At 40.7% G+C, this 23850-nt stretch overlaps 1 long non-coding RNA gene across 1 annotated transcript in view; it reads right to left on the reverse strand.

Moving 5' to 3' along the window:
* Positions 1–21184, reverse strand: part of LOC103015985 (uncharacterized) — an 83985-nt gene extending 62801 nt beyond the window's left edge. The window contains exon 1 of the long non-coding RNA XR_009005304.1: positions 21130–21184. This is a non-coding gene — a long non-coding RNA (uncharacterized LOC103015985). The remainder of the gene's footprint in view (positions 1–21129) is intronic.
* Between the last annotated feature and the right edge of the window lie 2666 nt (positions 21185–23850).

The raw sequence follows: 23850 nt of genomic DNA on the forward strand, positions 1-23850 counted from the left end.
GGACTCCAGATGAAGGACTCCCCCCGCCTTCCTGGACTGTCAGAAGTTTCCAAAGATGGCACGGTTTCCAGCCCACACCCTGCACAAAGGGTGGGGGTGGGGGGAGTAGATCCTGTTTCCTTCTGGGCAGTTTTTCTAGGGTGTGTTTAGTTGTATCAGTAGAGGGGGAGCAGGTTAGGCAGGGATCATTAGCATTTAGATTGCACAACTGAGAAACTGATGAGTGGGAAGAATGGGTTGCTATGACCCATAAGAGGGGAGACCAAGAGCGGACACCAGAAGTCCCTGAAGTTGATCAACTGCTCTTAAATGGACGTCTCAAGAATGGGCAACGGAAGGGAGAGAGAGAGGAAAGGAAGGAGGTAGGGAGGAAGAAAGGAGAGAAGGAAATCAGAGCAGGATGGAGGGAGGAAGGGAAAACAGGAGAAAGAAAGACAGAAAGGAAGAGAGGGAGAAAAGAAAAAGTGAAAGATATAAATTGAGAAGGAAGATAAAAGGAAGGCGGTGACAGCAGGAGGTGTTTGACTGAGGATGCCAAGCGCCAGGTAGATGTTCTCCACTTCACTCTGTGAGGGAAGGACCTATTATCTTCATGTATGAATAAGGAACTGGAACTCAGAGAACTTCAAGTTCTTTACGGTCATACGGCAGACTCAAATCCCATGCTCTTGGCACCCCATCATGCCACTGGCTCTTCCCTAGTTTTCCCAGAGCCAAACGTTCAAAAGCACCTGCTCGTTCAGGGCTGTTAAAAATAGCAGGAATGCCTAGCATCACTAGTTTTCTGCTCCTGATCAGATGCTGTGCTAGACACTTTTAAATAGTGTCTCACTTAATAACATTATCACCATTTTACAGGTGAGGACACAGAGGCTCAGAGAAGCCTAACTGAGGCCATCCAGCTACTCTGCCAGGATTCTCACCTGCACTGTCTTAATTTAGAACCATTAACCTCAGTTCTAGTCATGACTCAGCTGTTACCTTAAGGACTGACCAGGAAACTTCTACCTTTATCAGCCTGTGACCGGCTGAATAATGGTCTCCTGAAAGATGTCCATGTCAATCTCTGAAACCTGTGAATATGTTACCCTACGTGGCAAAGTGGACTTCACAAATGTCATTCGTTTAGGATTTTGAGATGGGAAGATTTTCCTGGATTATCTAGGTGGGCCCAATATAATCACAGAAGTCCTTATAAAGGAAAGAGGGAGGCAGGAGGGTCAGGGTCAGTGTCAGAGAGATTTAAAGATGCTGTGCTATTGGCTCTGAAGATGAAAAGCAGGTCATGAGCCAAGAAATACTAGTGGCCCTTACAAGCCAGAAACGGCAAGGAAACAGATTCTTTCCTAGAGCCTCAGAAGGAATGCAGCCCTGCTGGCACTTTGATTTTATCCCAGTAAGATTCATTTTGAACTTCTTTTGTGTTGTTTCAAGCCACTAAGTTTATGGTAATTTGTTATAGCATCAATAAGAAGCTAATACAGAGCCTCAGTTTCCTTATCTGTCAAAACAGAAATTATAGTCTTGGATCTGCCTATTCTGTGTGGCTTTGATGAAGATGCAATGTCTTGGGTCCTTATGCTGGCCCTGAATGCCACTCCCACTAGGACATCCCACATGGAAACCATGCTGCCCAAACTAGCTTTGCCCTGTCTAAAGAGGGCTGTCAACCAGGCTTTACATGTCTTGGTCTATATTTCTTCAGAGCTCTGTTCTGCTTGCTCCAAAAAATAACCAGCTAGTCTGCTTGGCTCAGTGAAAAACAAAGTCAAACACAGAAGAAAACAGTGCCCAAAGGTTGAGAAAGACTGAGTCCTGATGACATTGCTGGAGCCCCTGGATCCAGCTATGCCTGAAGCCGATATACTCTTGAACTTTTCAGTTAGGCAAGCCAAGAAATTCTCATTTTTCCTTAAGCTGGCTTGAGTTGGGCTACTGTCACATACAACTTAAAGCATTTAGGGCAACTACTATGTATCAGGCCCTGTACCACAAAGCTTTGCTGCAATAATCCTATACAGTGGAATTTTTCCCTTTAATAGATGAGAAAACCGAGGCACAAATTAGTTTAAGCAACTTGCCCAAAGTGCAATAGTTCATAAGTGAATAACAGTGGAATTCAAATCAGTTTGAGCCCAAAATCTTTGCTCTTTCCCCAGCACCAATTTTTAACTTTCACTTAACTTGAACACAACTTGGGAGGGCCATAAAGTCAAACTGAAAATGCTATTTCTCTCAGGTCTTTACACTTGCACTAAAAAGAATAGATCACTGTTGCTGTTAAGTCGTACCATAGATCCTCTTAAAATTGCCGCTGAAAATCTTATTAAGTTTTCTGTTCAGAATGTAATGCTTGGTAGTAAAAAGATACAAGCTCTTTGTGAAACAGTTTGTATCAGAAAACATGTCGTAAAAGCTGTGGGCTGCCAGGTAGCTGCCAAAGAAGTCATCTTACTTAAATTCAAATAACATCTAGAACACTTAACAGCTGGGGATTTTTGTTGGGAAGGAGTTTGTTTGTTACAAGGTAAGGGCGATTGAAAGTTGCAACTAGAATGGGTGGAAACATCAACATGCAATCCACAAATTCTCTCCTCCCACCTCCCCTCCTAAAGTGGTTTCTGTGTTTGTCTGATCAACTGGGTTTTGGTTGTTCATTTGATCTGGTCTTGGGTGAGTGAGAAGGGGTCTTTTTGTTCTGTCAATCTGATCTAGAGATCATAAACTCAAGTGCCGACAGGAATATGTAGATGAGAAAGAAGCCAGGGTTGTATTCTTTTTTCAAAGACTCTTGATCTTCTTTTTTTTTCTTTTTAATCTTCAAACATGGATGATTACTGTTTGCATCCAAAGGAAAATATGGGGTCTTGACACATGCAGTGTGTCAACATGTCTCTCTACCTTTCACTTTCTTATCTTTAAGGATACCTGGAAACAAGCATGGATGGAATCAAGATTCAGAGATGAGGAGACAGTGGTGGTGAACAGGGGGGATGAGACAAATTGGAAACTGTGTGTGACTGGGTGGCCAGGGATGCAGGACCACTCTTACTACATCTTTCAGAAATGAGGCAAAGGCAAGCCAGAAATTTGGAAGCCAGTGTGAAAGCCACCGATTTTTCAGTGTTACCTAAAATTATTTTAAAAATTGTGTTCGCCGGACAAAAACACTTGGGGTGGTTGAATACAGCCCATTGGTTTGGGGTATTTGGTGTAGAGGGGAGAATTGGATAAAGCCAAGAAAGTCTTGATGGATTTTTATTTTAAAAGAAACAGAGATATTTCCACGAGAAAAGAGATCTGAGATGGAAGGAGGAAAGGGGTGGGCGGGTAGCAATGGGGGAGCTGGGGGAGAAACTATAGGTACCAGCCATGCTTATGATGTGTGAACTCTTAGAAGAAAGGTGGAGAGAGAAGATTATAAGAGGCTTCTCTTTATATCCAGCAATAGAATTCCCTTTGCTGCTCCTATAGAAGAATTCAGTATCTATTTAAATTGCTTTAAAAAATTTTTTGACATAGGTTGAAAGTTTGTTTTGGCTACACCACACAGAGGGTGGAAAGTCTCAGCCCCAGCATGTCACTCACCTCTCCGTGCCCCAGTTTAATCATCTGTAAAATGGGACTCCTAAGGGCACCTACCTCTTGGAAATAATGTTGGTAAAACACTTGGCAGTGCCTGACCCTTTTAAATTCTCAATGGATGTGGGCCATTATTATTTATTATCTCATTTACCTTGGCTAAATTGTCTAAACTCTCAGAATTTCTCTTTCCTTATAGTTAAATGGGATATTAAAAAATATCTGCCCCTTATAATATGTATAACTGAATCACTTTGTTGTACAGCAGAAATTAACACAACATTGTAAATCAACTATACTTCAATTAAAAAAAAAGAGGAATAAAAATCTGCCCCTTGGGGAGGATTATTACATAGCCTTGTATACAGTAATCCCCCCCTTATTTGCGGTTTCACTTTCTGTGGTTTCAGTTACCTGTGGCCAACTGCAGTCAGAAAATACTAAATGGAAAATTCAAGAAATGAACAGTTCATAAGTTTTAAATTGCATGCTGTTCTGAGTAGCATGATGAAATCTCACTCTGTCCTGCTCTGTCCTGCCTGGGACATAAATCATCCCTTTGTCCAGCATATCTTGCCCATTAGACACTTAATAGCCAACTCTGTTATCAGATGGACTGTCCCAGTATTGCAGTGTTTGTGTTTAGGATACAAACCCTTGGGTATAGGGTTCAATACTATCCGCCATTCCAGGCATGCACTGGGGATCTTGGAAAGAATCCCCCACAGATGCAGTGGTGGAGGACTATTGTATATAAAGCATGTAGCACAGAGAGAGCAGAAGCAAGAAGAACTACAGTCCTGCAGCCTGTGGAATGAAAACCACATTCACAGAAAGATAGACAAAATGAAAAGGCAGAGGACTATGTACCAGATGAAGGAACAAGATAAAACCCCAGAAAAACAACTAAATGAATTGGAGATAGGCAACCTTCCAAAAACAGAATTCAGAATAATGATAGTGAAGATGATACAGCACCTCGGAAAAAGAATGGAGGCAAAGATCAATAAGATGCAAGGAATGTTTAACAAAGACCTAGAAGAATTAAAGAACAAACAAACAGAGAAGAATAATACAATAACCGAAATGAAAAATACACTAGAAGGAATCAATAGCAGAATAACTGAGGCAGAAGAACAGATAAGTGATCTGGAAGACAGAATGGTGGCATTCACTGCTGCAGAACAGAATAAAGAAAAATGAGGGCTTCCCTGGTGGCGCAGTGGTTGAGAATCTGCCTGCCAATGCAGGGGACGCGGGTTCGAGCCCTGGTCTGGGAAGATCCCACATGCCGCGGAGCAACTCGGCCCGTGAGCCACAAATACTGAGCCTGCGTGTCTGGAGCCTGTGCTCAGCAACGAGAGGCCGTGATAGTGAGAGGCCCGCGCACCACAATGAAGAGTGGCCCCCGCACCGCGATGAAGAGTGGCCCCCGCTTGCCACAACTAGAGAAAGCCCTCGCACAGAAACGAAGACCCAACACAGCCATACATACATACATACATACATACATACATAAAAAGAATGTAAGCAGACAAGAATATCATTAAAAAAATTTAAAAATTAAAAAAAAAAGAAAAATGAATGAAAAGAAATGAAGACAGCCTAAGAAACCTCTGGGACAACATTAAACGCAAAAACATTTGCATTATAGGGGTCCCAGAAGGAGGAGAGAGAGAGAAAGGTCCCAAGAAAATATCTGAAGAGATTATAGTAAAAAATTTACCTAACATGGGAAAGGAAATAGCCACCCAAGTCCAGGAAGCACAAAGAGTCTCAGGCAGGATAGACCCAAGGAGAAAGAGGCTGAGACACATAGTAATCACATTGACAAAAATTAAAGACAAAGAAAAATTATTGAAAGCAACAAGGGAAAAACGATAAATAACATACAAGGGAACTCCTATAAGGTTAATAGCTGATTTCTCAGCAGAAACGCTACAAGCCAGAAGGGAGTGGCACGATATATTTAAAGTGATGAAAGGGAAGTACCTACAACCAAGACCACTCTACCTGGCAAGGATTTCATTCAGATTTGACAGAGAAATCAAAAAGCTTTACAGACAAAAAAAGCTAAGAGAATTCAGCACCAAACCAGCTGTACAACAAATGCTAAAGGAACTTCTCTAAGTGGGAAACATAAGAGAAGAAAAGGACCTGCAAAAACAAACCCATAAAAATTAAGAAAATGGTAATAGTAACATAAATATCAATAATTACCTTAAACGTGAATGGATTAAAGGCACCAACCAAAAGACACAGTCTTGCTGAATGGATACAAAAACAAGACCCATATATATGCTGTCTACAAGAGACCCACTTCAGACCTAGGGACACAAAGAGACTGAAAGTGAGGGGATGGAAAATGATTTTGATTTCCATTCAAATGGAAATCAAAAGAAAGCAAGAGTAGCAATACTGATATCAGATAAAATAGACTTTAAAATAAAGAATGTTACAAGAGACAAGGAAGGACACTACATAATGATCAAGGGATCAATCCAAGAAAACGATCTAACAATTATAAATATATATGCACCCAACATAGGAGCACCTCAATACATAAGGCAAATGCTAACAGCTATAAAAGAGGAAATCAACAGTAACACAATAATAGTGGGGGACTTTAACACCTCACTTACACCAATGGATGGATCATTCAGACAGGAAATTAATAAGGAAACAAAAGCTTTAAATGACATAATAGACCAAATAGATTTAATTGATATTTATAGGACATTCCATCCAAAAACAGCAGATTACACTTTCTTCTCAAGTGCACATGGAACATTCTTGGGTCACAAATCAAGCCTTGGTAAATTTAAGAAAATTGAAATCATATCAAGCATCTTTTCTGACCAAAACGCTATGAGATTAGAAATCAATTACAGGGAAAAAACGTAAAAAAACCAAACACATGGAGGCGAAACAATACATTACTAAATAATCGCGAGATCACTGAAGAAATCAAGGAGGAAATCAGAAAATACCTAGAGACAAATGACAACGAAAACATGATGATCCAAAACCTATGGGATGCAGCAAAAGCAGTTCTAAGAGGGAAGTTTATAGCAATACAATCCTACCTCAAGAAACAAGAAAAATCTCAAATAAACAATCTAAACTTACAGCTAAAAGAACTAGAGAAAGAAGAACAAACAAAACCCAAAGTTAGTAGAAGGAAAGAAAACACAAAGATCAGAGCAGAAATAAATGAAAAAGAAACCAAGAAAACAATAGCAAAGATCAATAAAACTAAAAGCTGGTTCTTTGAGAAGATAAACAAAATTGATAAACCTTTAGCCAGACTCATCAAGAAAAATAGAGAGAGGACTCAAATCAATAAAATTAGGAATGAAAAAGAATTTACAACGGACACTGCAGAAATACAAAGCATAATAAGAGACTACTACAAGAAACTCTATGTCAATAAAATGGACAACCTGGAAGAAATGGACAAATTCTTAGAAACATATAACCTTCCAAGACTGAACCAGGAAGAAATAGAAAAAATGAACAGACCAATCACAAGTAATGAAATTGAAACTGTGACTAAAAATCTTCCAACAAAGAAAAGTCCAGGACCAGGTGGCTTCACAGGTGAATTCTATCAAACATTTAGAGAAGAGCCATCCTTCTCAAACTCTTCCAAAAAATTGCAGAGGAGGGAACACTCCCAAACTCATTCTATGAGGTCAACATCACCCTGATACCAAAACCAGACAAAGATGTCACAAAAAAAGAAAATTACAGACCAATATCACTGATGAATATAGATGCAAAAATCCTCAACAAAATACTAGCAAACAGAATCCAACAACACATTAAAAGGATCATATACCATGATTTATGTGGAATTTATCCCAGGGATGCAAGGATTCTTCAATATATGCAAATCAATCAATGTGATACACCATGTGAACAAACTGAAGTATAAAAACCATATGATCATCTCAGTAGATGAAGAAAAAGGTTGTGACAAAATTCAACTCCCATTTATGATAAAAACTCTCCAGAAAGTGGGCATAGAGGGGACCTACCCCAACATAATAAAGGCCATATACAACAAACCCAGAGCAAACATCATTCTCAATGGTGAAAACCTGAAAGAGCTTCCTCTAAAATCAGGAACAAGACAAGGATGTCCACGCTTGCCACTATTATTCAACATAGCTTTGGAAGTGCTAGCCACAGCAATCAGAGAAGAAAAAGAAGTAAAAGGGATACAAATTGGAAAAGAAGAAATAAAACTGTCACTGTTTGCGGATGACATGATACTATACATAGAGAATCCTAAAGATGCCACCAGAACACTACTAGAGCTAATCAATAAATCTGGTAAAGTAGCAGGATACAGAGCTGGAGGAATCAGACTCTCTGACTTCAGACTATACTACAAAGCTACAGTAATTAAGACAATATGGTACTGGCACAAAAACAGAAATATAGATCAATGGAACAGGATAGAAAGCCCAGAGGTAAACCCACGCACCTATGGTCAACTAATCTGAGGCAATGATATACAATGGAGAAAAGACAGCCTCTTCAATAAGTGGTGCTGGGAAAACTGGACAGCTACATGTAAAAGAATGAAATTAGAACACTCCCTAACACCATACACAAAAATAAACTCAAAATGGATTAAAGACCTAAATGTAAGACTGGACACTATAAAATCCTTGGAGGAAAACATAGGAAGAACACTCACTGACATAAATCACAGCAAGATCTTTTTTGATCCACCTCCTAGAGTAATGGAAATAAAATCAAAAATAAACGAATGGTACCTAATGAAACTTAAAAGCTTTTGCACAGCAAAGGAAATTATAAACAAGACGAAAAGACAACCCTCAGAATGGGAGAAAATATTTGCAAACGAATCAACAGACAAAGGATTAATCTCCAAAATATATAAACAGCCCATGCAGCTCAATATTAAAAAAACAAACAACCCCATACAAAAGTGGGCAAAAAACCTAAATAGACATTTCTCCAAAGAAGACATACAGATGGCCAAGAAGCACATGAAAAGCCACTCAACATCACTAATCATTAGAGAAATGCAAATTAAAACTACAATGAGGTATCACCTCACAGGTTAGAATGGGCATCATCAGAAAATCTCCAAACAATAAATTCTGGAGAGGGTGTTGAGAAAAGGGAACCCTCTTGCACTGTTGGTGGGAATGTAAATTGATACAGCCACTATGAAGAACAGTATGGAGGTTCCTTAAAAAGCTAAAAATAGAACTACCATATGACCCAGCAATCCCACTACTGGGCATCTACCCTGAGAAAACCATAATTCAAAAAGAGTCATGTACCACAATGTTCATTGCAGTACTATTTACAATAGCCAGGGCACGGAAACAACCTAAGTGTCCATCGACAGATGAATGGATAAAGAAGATGTGGCACGTATACACAATGGAATATTACTCAGCCATAAAAACAAACGAAATTGAGCTATTTGTAGTGAGGTGGATGGACCTAGAGTCTGTCATACAGAGTGAAGTAAGTCAGAAAGAGAAAAACAAATACTGTACACTAACACACATATATGGAATCTAAAAAAAAAAGAAGGTTCTGACGAACCTAGGGTCAGGACAGGAATAAAGATACAGACATAGACAATGGACTTCAGGACATGGGTAGGGGGAAGGGTAAGTTGGGATGAAGTGAGAGAGTGGCATGGACATATATACACTACCAAACATAAAGCAGATAGCTAGTGGGAAGCAGCCACATAGTACAAGGAGATCAGCTCAGTGTTTTGTGACCACCTAGAGGGGTGGGACAGGGAGAGTGGGAGGGAGATGTAAGAGGGAGGAGATATGGGGATATATGTATATGTATAGCTGATTCACTTTGTTATACAGCAGAAACTAACACAACATTGTAAAGCAATTATACACCAATACAGATGTTAAAAAAAAAAAAAGAAGAAATACGATACATAGCAAGGTTTGGGGTCAACAGCTCCAACACCTGCAGGCTATGCAATCTATCTGGGCTTCACTTGTCTCAGCTGTAAAGTATGGATAATAACACTTAATTTTAAAGGTTTTAAAGAGATCTGATATTTTATATATATCAAGTTCCTGACACTCAGACACTCTTATTACACTCAAGAAAAATAGTAGTAGCTGCCATCACCACCAGTGCCACTATTATCATGGTTATTATGATTCATGTTGTATTTCTATTAATCACAGGAACTTTCTCTGGAATAGTGGCCCTGTGTATCAATATCTATTGGGAGAGGAGTCAACTTACTCATTCATTAAACAAATATTTCTGAAAAAAAAAAAAAAAGGAATTACCATATGACCCAGCAATCCCACTACTGGGATATACCCAGAGAAAACTATAATTCAAAAAGACACATGCACCCCAATGTTCATTGCAGCACTATTTGTAATAGCCAGGTGATGAAAGCAACCTAAATGCCCATCGGCAGACAAATGGATAAAGAAGATGTGGTACATATATACAATGGAATATTACTCAGCCATAAAAAGAAACAATATTGGGTCATTTGTAGAGACGTGGATGGACCTAGAGACTGTCATACAGAGTGAAGTAAGTCAGAAAGAGAAAAACGTATATTAACACATATATGTGGAATCTAGAAAAATTGTACAGATGAACCAGTTTGCAAGGCAGAAATAGAGACACAGATGAAGAGAAAAAAATGTATGGACACCAAGGGGGGAAAGCGGGTGGTGGGGGGGGTGGTAGTAGGATGAAAAAAATAAAATAAAATAAAGCATTTAGCACAGTTTAGCACAGTTTAACCATGCACATTGTAGACACTCAATCTGCTGTTCCCAATGTGCCTGAATATCCTCTTCCTCGTGTCTCCCTCCTTCCTCTACTCTCCTCCTTTCTTCCTTCTTCCAGGGAAGCTCTGCTGAAGGCTACTTGCAAATACATTCCAAAAGGCAGGCCAGGAGCAAATCATGCAGCTGAGAGACCATGGCTGAGGGTTTTATTTCAAGATGATGGGGAGCCATGGATGGTCATTAAATAACAAGAAGGTCTGCAACAATTTTGAGTGGAGGGGAGAAAAGATCAGAATCTTTGAAAGCAGTCAAGAAGCTCTACAGGTGAGGAATGATGAAAACTTAACTAAGGTGGTAAAGGTGGGCAAGGAGCGGAAGAATCAAATTAGGGAAATGAGGCAGAATCAATAAAGCTGGGCAACAGATTCGATATGAGGTTAAGAGAGAGAGGAGGGAAGAATGAAAATGAAGTTCAACCTCAGACGACTAGGAGACTGATGCCCTTAACAGAAATCTGCCAGGAAAAGGGATAGGTTGGATGGACAAAGATCTATATCTGGTCTAGGACAGGAATGAGGCACATGCAAGACTAAATGTCTAACAGACAGCTAGAAGATTGACAGAGATTCCATGAGGGTCAACCGTGTCCATCTTGTTATATGCCCAGTGCCTAAGGCAGAGCCTGTGTAGTGTAGACGATCAATAAACACTTTCTGAATGAATGAATGAATGCTGGGCCAGAATTCAGGCAAGAAATTGAGCCTGGAAATGAGTGTTTTGGAGTCTCCGTATATAGATCCATTAGCTGAAAACACACAATTTAATGGAGCAGCCCAAGTATAGAGTGATAGGCAGAGAGGAAAGGCGGTCCAAGGAGGGATCTTCACGGGGAAGATGCTGACAAGTGTCAGTAGGTCTTTACCAGGGTTGATAAGTGAGGAAAGAAGAGTCAGCAAGGTGAACGTACACCAGAGAGATGTATCAGAAAGTAGGTCTTCTATTCTGAGGCTGAGAACCATTACGTCAGCCTTCCCAGAAGCTACAGCTTGGAATCCTAGAAGGACGAGGGCCCCGCTGGCACCAGAACAAGAAAAGAGCTGCAGAAAAAGCAACAGGGCAAAAACCTCCCCAGCTCGTTAAATCCTGCTTGAGGCAAAAGAAATTCCAGCAGATTCCAGGAAACTGACAAGAGGAGGAATTGCCCTCACCAAGACAGCGTGACAACCATATCCCAATAGGGCCAAGATGCCTTGTCAGGGTGTCACTGAGCAGGACCCTCAGCGGCAAGAGAAGCCAGTCTGCCAGTTGAGTGTTGATCCCCCATTGTTTCACTTTGTCCCTCCCAGAAATTCCAAAGATTCACCCATTTCCCTTGGGTCTGAGCTGCTTGCAACAAAGTGAAAGTATTTTCCCACTCAGCAACTATGATCCTTGCTAGTCTTACTCGGTCTTTGTTGACTGATTTTGCTCATAATTTAGTCATCTCCTTGCTGTCTTTCCTGGGTAACCCCCAAGTTACTGCCACTGAGGAAGAAGGGACATTGCCCTGAAGTGGCAGGGCTTGAAATTGATCTTCAAGAAGAATAATGTTATTTCTTTTTAATTGTTATGGATGCTTTCATGGTTCTTTAGAAGGGAGGAAATATCTTTTCTGGTTCTATTGGAAGAGAGGGAGAGAGATCTAAAATATTAAATTCCAAAGACTTTCTTGACGTTCACGCCTGACACAATCCCTGTTCCAGGTCCCAGCGTGAGGACTTAGTAAATGTTTGGTCAAGTAAATTCATGCAATCAGAGGGCATTCCCTCACAGGCAACACTTATTGTGGGTGAAATACAAAGATTTCAAACTTCAAGGTCAAAAACTATTCTTCCAGCTGTGTGCTCTGTCTCCTGGAACCGAGCCACTGTTTTCTCCAAGCCAAACAAAGTCACTGTTGACATTCCTCCTACTTCTGCATTTAGTCGCTCACCAAGCTATTGGATTTTACTCCACAAATCCCTTTCAGATTAGCCCTCACCCCTCTATCCCTACTGTCACAGCCTTCCTTTAGGGTTTATTATCTGGAGCTAGAAAGTGTCATTACAATAATTGTCTCTCTCCTGGTTCTAGCCAGGAGGAATTTGTTCTAGTAACTATACCTTATATATATGCTAGTTATCTTTGTCAAATAAAATTATATCATTATTCTCTTATATAAAAAAACTCCTGGGGACTTCCCTGGTGGTCCAGTGGTTGAGAATTTGCCTTCCAATGCAGGGGATGCAGGTTTGATCCCTGGTCAGGAAACTGAGATCCCACATGCCGCAGGGCAACTAAGCCCGCGTACTGCAACTACTGAGCCCGCGTGCCACAAGTAGAGAGAAGCCCGCGTACTGAAACGAAAGATCCCACGTGCCGCAACTAAGATCTCATGCAGCCAAAATTAAAATAAATAAATAAATAAATATTCTTTTAAAAATCTCCTGGGAATCAGTTTTTTCCAGAATAAACTCTATACTCCCTACCGAACTTTCCAGCCTCACCCCTAGTTGCTTCTCCCATTTCAGCCAGTGTCCCAGTCACTCTGAGCTACTCATTTCTCCTAAAATGCAACCAATTCTAAGATGCGTGTGTACCTTTCCTTTCCCCAGAATTCCTTTTCCCCTTTTGACTGCAGAGGAATTTATCTTCTATAATCCCCTTGCCAGTCCTTCATGGTCTCAAACTTAGTCCCACTCACCCTACCCTACTCTGCTTATATCCTAAGTGTTGAGGCAAGAGATCCATCATCCTCTGTCCTTTGGGGGGGACAAAGGACATCCCTTGTCTCCCGCAAGAGAGGACATAGTCCTCCAAGATAGAGTTTTATCTCCACTATTTTATTTCCTGAAATGTCCCCAGAGTGGGAAGGACAAATAGTATCATGTCCATTTGATATGTGGAAGGAGACAGTCTCAGGCAGGAGTTGTCACAGCAAGACAAGATGTGGAAAGTAGCACAGAATCATTATCTGGCTCTGTATCTTCTTGGCCCACTTACCAAGCAGCTCCACAAGGCACCATGTAGTACCTGAGAGCTCTTCTCACCCAGAATTCCAAGAAAAAAAATCCCAGCTCTCAGCAGGAGCCCAGGATGACCTGCTCTGTCCTGCCAGCCAGCAGGACCAGCGATTCCTTCTAGAAAACTGTACTGTGTGGTGTAGATGTTTTCCTAAAAGAAATGAAGCAGTCTCTAGGAGAAATGAAGCTCAAAATTAAGTGCCCACAACCACACAACTTGATATTTATTATTGGGAAAAACCCAATATATGAACATGGAAAAATAAGCAAGCAATACAGAAAGATATACCATGAAAAGGACATCTATCTCTCAACACTTGTGCCCCATGCTCTCTCCCCAGCAGTTGTTTACCTCCTAAAACTACGCTGCCTTATATAATAAGTGAGTGCATGTTTTTGAAATGAATGGAAACACAGTAAAAATACTAATCGATACCTTGCTCTTTTCACTTAAAATATACTTTAGAGATCATTCTGTATGAGCCATAGACATCTAAGTCCTTTCATAGCTGCACAGTATTCAACTGTGTGGATGTGCCCCCATTAGTTCAGCTTCCCTATTGATAGGCCCTTAGATTTCTTCCAGGCTCTAGTTATCAAAAGGGTTGCAGCAAATAGGTCACACATATGTCATCGTGCACATATGCCAATATCTGTGACATAAATTCACAAAACGGAAGATGATGGGCCAAAAGATATGAAAGTACAAACAAAAAAAAATGAAGGTCCTTCTGTGGATGATGGGTCCCTGGAGTTCTGAGTCATTCTACATGGCTCTGTTGGCCAACAGTGGGGAGCAGCTGACTTCAAACAGAGTGTCTGGCATGACATGGCCCTGCACTGCACACAGTAAAACCGCTCTGGGGTGAAAGAACTTGGGGTGCTTTGGTGTTTTCAAATTCATCGTCCATATATAAACCCTTAGCATGGCATTCAAGGCCTTTCATGATCTGGTGCATCATATAATGAAGTGATTTAGGTCTTATCTACAAGCCACACTCCTGCTTAAAAACTTGAAAGCAGAATATAAGAGGTGCCAAGATGAACTCAGAGTGTGGTTAACTCTCCCCAAGGCATATGTAGACCTGGCCCCATGTTACATCTTCCTAGTCTGCTCCCAAGTCATTAACCAACCCTCATGCATATCCCATAATAGTCATTAGTCACATCCAAAGAGGCAGAGAAAAGACTTTTAGTAATTTAAGACCTAGGACACACCCAATTAGGAATAAAGATGTAGATTTGGAGTTTCACACTCATATACCTACGTAGCCCCACCACCACACACATACACAGACACACACTTTGTGTGATGTCCAAGCCGAGCGGAGAGCTCAGGTCCTGTCCAAACGGAGCCACCACTATTCAGTTCAGTTCCACTTCCGCTCCCTTGTGGGTCAGCCAGCCTGCTATCACAAGAATTTACATGCTTCCAAGACAAATTAGAAATACAGATTTGTATGTAAAACTTCCAAATTTTATAGAATTTGAAAATAATATTTTAAAAAGTTAATCCTAGGCCAGGTGAAAAACAAGGCATTGAGTCAGATTAGGTCCATGAGCCCTCACATCTCTCTGCTCTCTTTCCCCTTCTTCTCCAGACAAGTTCTCCCAGTACTCAGCATCCATGCTTCCAACCTAAGTAATAGAAATACACGAAGGTCTCCAAATTACAGCTGAAACAGAGGCCGGAAAGCAAGCCCACTTCTGTTGAAACGAATGTTCTGAAGGACTCTCTGAGCCTGTGCTCCAGCTGTCAGAATGAAGCTCACATATTAAGCATTCTGAGGACCTCACAAGACAAGTTATAATTAAGAGCTAAATTATATATGACCAGCTGGTGAACTGAGTGTGTTGGGCCATAAAACAATGATCCGTCAGCTCAACTTAAGAAAGCGACATTGTTTCATTATCAACCCTAAAGCTGCTTTGTTATCCGAGCCTTCTTGACCATTTCCCACTCCCCAGGTGGTGTTCTTTCCTTGATCCTTTGAAATGAGTTGTGTGCTCCTTCCTAAAGCACCTCAGAGGAAGAGCAGAGAATCCGGGGGCTCCTCACACCCATCCTTTCCATTCCCCCTTTGAGTGGGATGTGCAAATTTGCTTCTCCTTGGAACAGCCTCTAGTACATATGGCATGTTCTTGGAGGAGATGTGCCTGCATCTTTGGGAACTCACTCGGGGCAGGGCTGGCACTAGCATATGGCCTTCCCTTTCAGAACCAGAACAGCGGGGAAATGGGACTTCAGGTTACCATTCAACAGCACCCCAAATCTGGCTACCACTGTGTGTGTACAGGAAAACAAGGATGGATTTAGATGCATTTGACCCTGATTTTTCTGTTACTATGTTGAAATGTGAAACACTGGGAGAGATTTGAAATTTTCCATGTTATATATAAACCTTGCTGGGAAATTAAAAGTATCTCTCTACATATCCCACTCTATTGGCTGCTCAGCACCCATTCAATTGTCTCTTGATAATATCACCCTGATTTCCCTTTGGAAAATTATCTCTTCCTCGCTGGCTTTGGGCTTAGGGACTATTTTCCCAGATGCTTTCTTTATCTTACCCTAGTCAAAGCATGAAAACATTCTGTCATTTGTTCAGTGGTTCATTTCACAAATACTCACTGAGCATCTACTTTGTTTCAAGTACTGTCCTTGGTGCTGAAAACATAGATTGATAATAGTCTTCTCAATTCTGACTTTATGGAGCTTACCTTTGGCCTAAGCGGGGCTAACTGTCAAGCTCCTTCTATGGAATTAGGATCGTAAACAGAATGACACAATAACTAAAAATGATTGGACTCATCTATTTCAGCTTTGGCACCCTTGTGAGATGTGGGAGGAATTTCTGATTCTCGGACCCAAGAATTACTTACATTTCTATCCACAGGGACTCCTGGGTGCTTACTTATATCTATATCCCTTTTCCCAGCCTTGCCATCAATGCCATGAGTACTCAACATACTTCCAATAAAATCCTCTTTTCTTTTTATTTACTGGTGTCAATTTTTACTACTTATAAACCAAGAACCTCCACTAATGTTGGAGCTGCTTCTCAGCCTATCTGGTCACTAAGCTGGCTTGGGTATCTCATCTTACCAAAACTTGGTGTGTTTTTTTTTAAAAAAATCAGTTTGATAAAAACAACAAAACAATTAGTTGAAAATAACTGAATCCACGCTGTAGAAAACATTGCATGCAATTTGACCCTACCCTTCTCTCTCTCTCCCTCTCTCTCTCTCATAACTCTTCTCTCATGATCCCCCATAGAAATCAAGACTATCTAGGGCTTCCCTGGTGGCGCAGTGGTTGAGAATCTGCCTGCTAATGCAGAGGATACGGGTTCGAGCCCTGGTCTGGGAAGATCCCACATGCCGCGGAGCAACTAGGCCCATGAGCCACAACTACTGAGCCTGCACGTCTGGAGCCTGTGCTCCGCAACAAGAGAGGCCATGATAGTGAGAGGCCCGTGCACCACGATGAAGAGTGGCCCCCGCTTGCCACAACTAGAGAAAGCCCTTGCACAGAAATGAAGACCCAACACAGCCAAAAATAAAAAAAATTTTTAAAAAAAGGACTATCTAAGGCACAATTTTTTTTGGCCAAGCCAGGCAGAATGCAGGATCCCAGTTCCCAGACCAGGGATCAAACCCACGCCCCCTGTAGTGGAAGTGCACGGTCCCAACCACTGGACCACCAGGGAAGTCCCTAATGCACAATTTTAATAATAACCATTGATGTCTTCTCACTAGGATATTGTTACTGTCTTTAGGCAGTGGTAGCTAGGAATATGTAGGCCCTAGTTCTTGCCTATCTTGGTTTCTTCCATATTTTAACTCACCCACTTCTCCATCCCTCAGTGACTGGCATAGTTCACTGTTTGGAGCATGCTTTAGTAAAGGTTTTGTATCAGTGCAAATATCCTAATGGCTTGTCTTTCAGACTCTCTGTAGAGTGTAGTTTCAAGTGAGTCTTGAAGGGAATGTGAGTCTCTGAGGTGTGCCGCAAACGCAGCCTATCTTTTTCTAAGCTGAACTGCACATGGCAGCAGAAAACATAAATCGTTTTGGTTATTTTCAGAGTCTAAGCAGATAATGTAAACAAATAGATATAGAAAGACATAAGGCAATATAAGGCTGTGGAAGCCTATGAATCAGAGAGCATGTGCCCTGCTTATAGAACCAGCCACCGCCTGGCTGTTGCCATGCAGAAATGTGGGCCCAGGATTGCCAGATCTTCCCATTTTTCAAGAGAAGTTTTGAAATCTGGATTTGTGGGTCAATCTACCAATTTTGGGATGCTGGCAATGAATAAAAGGGAATTAATGCTTGAAAACCAAACGAGATATGTTTATGGGCAGATTTTAGCCAAGGAGCTGTCAGTTTTCAGCTCTGGATCTTCCTTCATCTCTGCAATTCATCTCATAATATATCAGCTGGTTGTGCTTCTCGATACTTTCAGCTTTATGTTTTGGTTCTTCTTTATTCTCTCACCTTGTCTGGAATTGATAACCTTCTTCCAGACCACTTGCTTTATGGTGTTGCTCTAGGAATTAGCGCAGGCTCTGAGGCTCGGGTGCTCTTGACTTCATTCCAGGCCTGGGGATGGTTGTCCAAGCCTTCCAGCCTCCAGCCTCTGCTGTAATGCTCTCCATGACAAGGAATTTACTACCACCCATCAGATGATTCCATCATATGAAGCCATATAATGTAATGGAAAGCATGTGGATTTTAGGGTAAAACAAATACGAGTTCATCCCAGCTTGGTTACTTAGCCTGTGCAAGCCACAGTTTTATCTGTTAAACAAATACTCGTTTGAGGAATTAAATGTGATGACATTGGGCAGCATGTTGTCCCTTTCACATAGGAAGTAAGGGGGTCATAGTGGTGGTTTCCATTCTTTCTATTATTTCTTCTCCATTCATCTTGGGACTGCCCTCCTGAGCATGTATCAAATCTCACTTTCACATTGTAGTCTTTCAAAATTAAGAAACCATGTTCGTATCTCCCCAGGTGTTCTCTTTTCCAAACTCAGTGGAACCGGTCAAGTGTAGAGGGACCCCCATATGGACATTAACCCCAGTCATTCCTGGGATTCAAGCAAGACGAGGAGGTGTGTTTGCAGCTGTGGTAGAGAGGGACTTCTGGAAGCCTGTCTGGGGGACTGAGGATCCACCTGGGAAAGGGATCACCTTAAGAAGAGGGTCTTGGGGAAAGGGTTTCATTCAGTTACAATGCTCCAATCTGAGAGTGGGAAGTGGTAATAGGGAAAAGGTCTTTCCCAGCACAGCATGTGAGATTTGTGCTCTAACACAGCACCTGTGGACACATGCCTGGCTGACTAAGGAGAAGGCAGTGCATAAAGAAATGAGTAAAAGAAGAACAAAAGGAAAAGAGCTGTTCTGACTCTGTAAAACACTGGGACCCAGGGCAGGATCGCTTGGAAGCTCATGAGACTGGACTGTGAGGGTGAGAGAGTTCTCCATCGACACAGGCTTTGCCCCTCATCACCACCATCCCCAGCAGACAAACTCCTCTCAGGATTAAAGGGATACCGGCTCTGCAATGCTTTACACATTAAACCTGCAATAATTGCTATTATTCGGTGTGATGGTGTGTGGCTTATAGCATCTGTGACTTGACAATCACGTAATGAGCTATTGATGAGGGAAATGAACCTGATGACAGCTGAGGCTGGAGACCATTAACATATAAGCCATTTCCTGCTGATGTTATCACCTGGAATTCTTTGATAATAGCTAATAATTATAACCACATTTACTGAGATGTTACTCTGTGCAGGGAGTGCTTTAAATGGATTATTCCATGTAAGCCTCACAACAACTCTATGAGAAAATTGTTATTACTGTTCTGACTTACAGATGAGGAATCTGGGCGGATGAAAACAACACACCTCCACAAAGTGTTCGTAAATGGGGGCTCAGGCATACTCACCAGTAGAGAGTTTAAGAGACACAAGTAGAGGTGACAGGGTGTAGTAGGGAAGAACAAATCTGACTGCATATTAGATCTGTTTCTTTTACTTTAACCTTTGTATTCTATTGCCTTTGCTTCCAGTTAAGAATGTTGCCTAGATCCTGAAATATACAGGGTAGCCCATTCTCAAGCCTCTGACCTTTAAGAGTGTAACACTTTTCCATTCATATAGAGATAAAAAGTTGCTGAACAGAGAATAACGTTTGACTCATTGGAGGTTTACAGGAACATTGTGACCTGACCTATGTGGACAGCTGCAAGAACAAAGGATTCCGACACCAACAAGTTTGCAACAACTAGCCACAACCCCTCCCCCTTTTAGTGTAAAAGAAGCCTGAATTCTGACTGGGGTAAGAGGGTTCTCTAGGACATTAGTCTGCCATCTTCTCGGTGTCCTGGCTTTCCAGATAAAGTCATTATTCCTCACCCCAACAACTCGTCTCCTGATTTATTGGCCTGTCGTGCAGCAAGCAGGTTTGGACTCAGTAACAAGAGCACACATGATCCCCTGATCTATGATTGTCCTCAGGGAGCGATGACGCTCAGACTGGGCAGAGATAGGCTGGAAGCACCACGGGTGAGGATTCCACAGCGATGGATGCTGCTCCTCTACGTGACCGTGGTAACAGGGAAAGGGCAGTGTCCGTGCCTTCCAGACATTAAGGTGCAAGGGGGATCAGCTGGGGATCTTGTTAAAAATGCAGATTCTGATTCAGCAGGTCTGGGGTGAGGCCCAAGATTCTTCCCGTCTTAAAATCCCTCAGGGGATGCCAATGCTGTGGGTCCACAGATCCCATTATGTGTAGCAAGGATCTAGGCAACTATATAACAATGGAGCTTGTGGTTAAAGAACTGACCTTGTGGGGAAAGAGTAGCCCAGCTCTGGTCTCAGCTTACTCTGCCACTGAGCAAATTCAAAGCTGCTGAACCAACTCACTGCTACAGTAGCAGAGAAGACAGTAGTAAGGAAATGAGACCCCACAGCCATCCACATGGGTCTCTTCTTAGCTCTCCAAATGAAGCTAAAATGCCTTGCTTTTCACAATTAAAAAAATTGCACATTCAGTGTAGCAAAACCACAAAACTAATAAAGTTAATTTTTTAACATCAATTTAATGAGATGGTAACATGTTTAATATTGTGGTAAATCAGCACCCATTAAGTGAACGGGATATAAATTACTATAGCCAAGTTTCTTTTCCTTTTAGCAATGTCCCTCCGATTTTTAGTGTGAACTAACTGCAAAACTTATTTTTGTACAGCTCACAACGATGTTATGAGGCCTTCGCTTGATACAAAAGCATCCTTTATCTATTATGCTCACCTCTCTTATTTTTGCATTACCCTGTGACAATGAAAGTCATACATTATTGCTTTCATGATGACAAATCAAAATTTTCATTTAATAATTACATTAGAAGCTGAAGTCTTCTTTCATCAAAGTATCTTTCGATTGCAAAAAGGAATCTTTGTTTTTATTCCTGCCAAAATACTTCTAAGTGAATACAAGAACCAGAAGATGCAAAATTATGTGCGATCTTGTTAATTTTTAAAATTCATTTTTAAAAACTATTTTTTTCTTCCATCAAAACAGTGTATTTTTACTTCCTACTTCCTCATGTGAGAATATAGATAAAATATCAGTTCTGTTTCTATCTCTACTTCCCAAAATTCTTCTGAATTGTTACTTTTATAATGTCACATTTACAATACTTACATTTGGTTCTAGAATGGTAATTAGTCCTCGGAGCTTTATCAGTAGGTTGATTCTGAAAATTGAAAATCAATAGTGATTTCATTATTATGACTGTTTAAACGTGGTTCACCACACAACTGTTTCTCTCTACAGTTAAATGTTCTTTCTCGTATGACTTTCTGCCTGGAGTTCAATTTTTTTGGAACTAATTACTTTTGGCATATTGTAAATTTTGTTCAACCTCTCCTACAAATTTAGTATCCTATCAAGTTCTCCCATTTCCCTGGAGATAATGTCTGATAATGTCTTTATTCTACCACCCTATTTATTGATACTTAGCTATGTATTGAATTTTTTTTGTAACAACTTTATTGGAGTATAATTGCTTTACAATGGTGTGTTAGTTTCTGCTTTATAACACAGTGAATCAGTTATACATATACATATATCCCCATATCTCTTCCCTCTTGCGTCTCCCTCCCTCCCACCCTCCCTATCCCACCCCTCTAGGTGGTCACAAAGCACTGAGCTGATCTCCTTGTGCTACACGACTGCTTCCCACTAGCTATCTATTTTACATTTGGTAGTGTGTATATGTCCATGCCACTCTCTCACTTTGTCCCAGCTTACCCTTCCCCCTCCCCATGTCCTCAAGTCCTTTCTCTAGTAGGTCTGTGTCTTTATTCCCGTCTTGCCCCCAGGTTCTTCATGATCTTTTTTTTTTAAGATTCCATATATATGTGTTAGCATACAGTATTTGTTTTTCTCTTTCTGACTTACTTCACTCTGTATGACAGACTCTAGGTCCATCCACCTCACTACAAATAACTCAATTTCGTTTCTTTTTATGGCTGAGTAATATTCCATTGTATATATGTGCCACATCTTCTTTATTCATTCATCTGTCGATGGACACTTAGGTTGTTCCCATGTCCTGGCTATTGTAAATAGAGCTGCAACGAACATTGTGGTACATGACTCTTTTTGTATTGTGGTTTTCTCAGGGTAGATGCCCAGTAGTGGGATTGCTTGGTCGTATGGTAGTTCTATTTTTAGTTTTTAAGGAACCTCCATACTGTTCTCTATAGTGGTTGCATCAATTTACATTCCCACTAACAGTGCAAGAGGGTTCCCTTTTCTCCACACCCTCTCCAGCATTTATTGTTTGTAGATTTTTGGATGATGACCATTCTGACCGGTGTGAGATGATATCTCATTGTAGCTTTGATTTGCATTTCTCTAATGATTAATGATGTTGAGCATTCTTTCATGTGTTTGTTGGCAATCTGTGTATCTTCTTTGGAGAAATGTCTATTTAGGTCCTCTGCCCACTTTTGGGTTGTTTTTTTTTTTGATATTGAGCTGCATGAGCTGCTTGTAAATTTTGGAGATTAATCCTTTGTCAGTTGCTTCATTTGCAAATATTTTCTCCCATTCTGAGGGTTGTCTTTTGGTCTTGTTTATGGTTTCCTTTGCTGTGCAAAAGCTTTTAAGTTTCATTAGGTCCCATTTGTTTATTTTTGTTTTTATTTCTATTTCCGTAGGAGGTGGGTCAAAAAGGATCTTGCTGTGATTTATGCCATAGAGTATCTGCCTATATTTTCCTCTAAGAGTTTTATAGTGTCTGGCCTTACATTTAGGTCTTTAATAATCCATTTTGAGTTTATTTTTGTGTATGGTGTTAGGGAGTGCTCTAATTTCATTCTTTTACACGTAGCTGTCCAGTTTTCCCAGCACCACTTATTGAAGAGGCTGTCTTTTCTCCATGGTATATTCTTGCCTCCTTTATCAAAGATAAGGTGACCATATGTGCATGGGTTTATCTCTGGGCTCTCTATCCTGTTCCATTGATCTATATTTCTGTTTTTGTGCCAGTACCATACTGTCTTGATTACTGTAGCTTTGTAGTATAGTCTGAAGTCAGGGAGCCTGATTCCCCCAGCTCCGTTTTTCTTTCTCAAGATTGCTTTGGCTATTCGGGGTCTTTTGTGTTTCCATACAAATTGTGAAATTTTTTGTTCTAGTTCTGTGAAAAATGCCAGTGGTAGTTTGATAGGGATTGCACTGAATCTGTAGATTGCTTTGGGTAGTAGAGTCATTTTCAGAATGTTGATTCTTCCAATCCAAGAACATGGTATATCTCTCCATCTATTTGTATCATCTTTAATTTCTTTCATCAGTGTCTTGTAATTTTCTGCATACAGGTCTTTTGTCTCCTTAGGTATGTTTATTCCTAGGTATTTTATTCTTTTTGTTGCAATGGTAAATAGGAGTGTTTTCTTAATTTCACTTTCAGATTTTTCATCATTAGTGTATAGAAATGCAAGAGATTTCTGTGCACTAATTTTGTATCCTGCTACTTAACCAAATTCATTGATTAGCTCTAGGAGTTTTCTGGTAGCATCTTTAGGATTCTCTATGTATAGTATCATGTCATCTGCAAACAGTGACAGCTTTACTTCTTCTTTTCCAATTTGGATTCCTTTTATTTCTTTTTCTTCTCTGATGGCTGTGGCTAAAACTTCCAAAACTATGTTGAATAATAGTGGTGAGAGTGGGCAACCTTGTCTTATTCCTGATCTTAGTGGAAATGGTTTCAGTTTTTCACCATTGAGGATGATGCTGGCTGTGGGTTTGTCATATATGGCCTTTATTATGTTGAGGTAAGTTCCCTCTATGCCTACTTTCTGGAGGGTTTTTATCATAAATGGGTGTTGAATTTTGTTGAAAGCTTTTTCTGCA

The sequence above is a fragment of the Balaenoptera acutorostrata genome, chromosome 15, assembly GCF_949987535.1.
Source record: "Balaenoptera acutorostrata chromosome 15, mBalAcu1.1, whole genome shotgun sequence".
Taxonomy (NCBI): Eukaryota; Metazoa; Chordata; class Mammalia; order Artiodactyla; family Balaenopteridae; genus Balaenoptera; species Balaenoptera acutorostrata.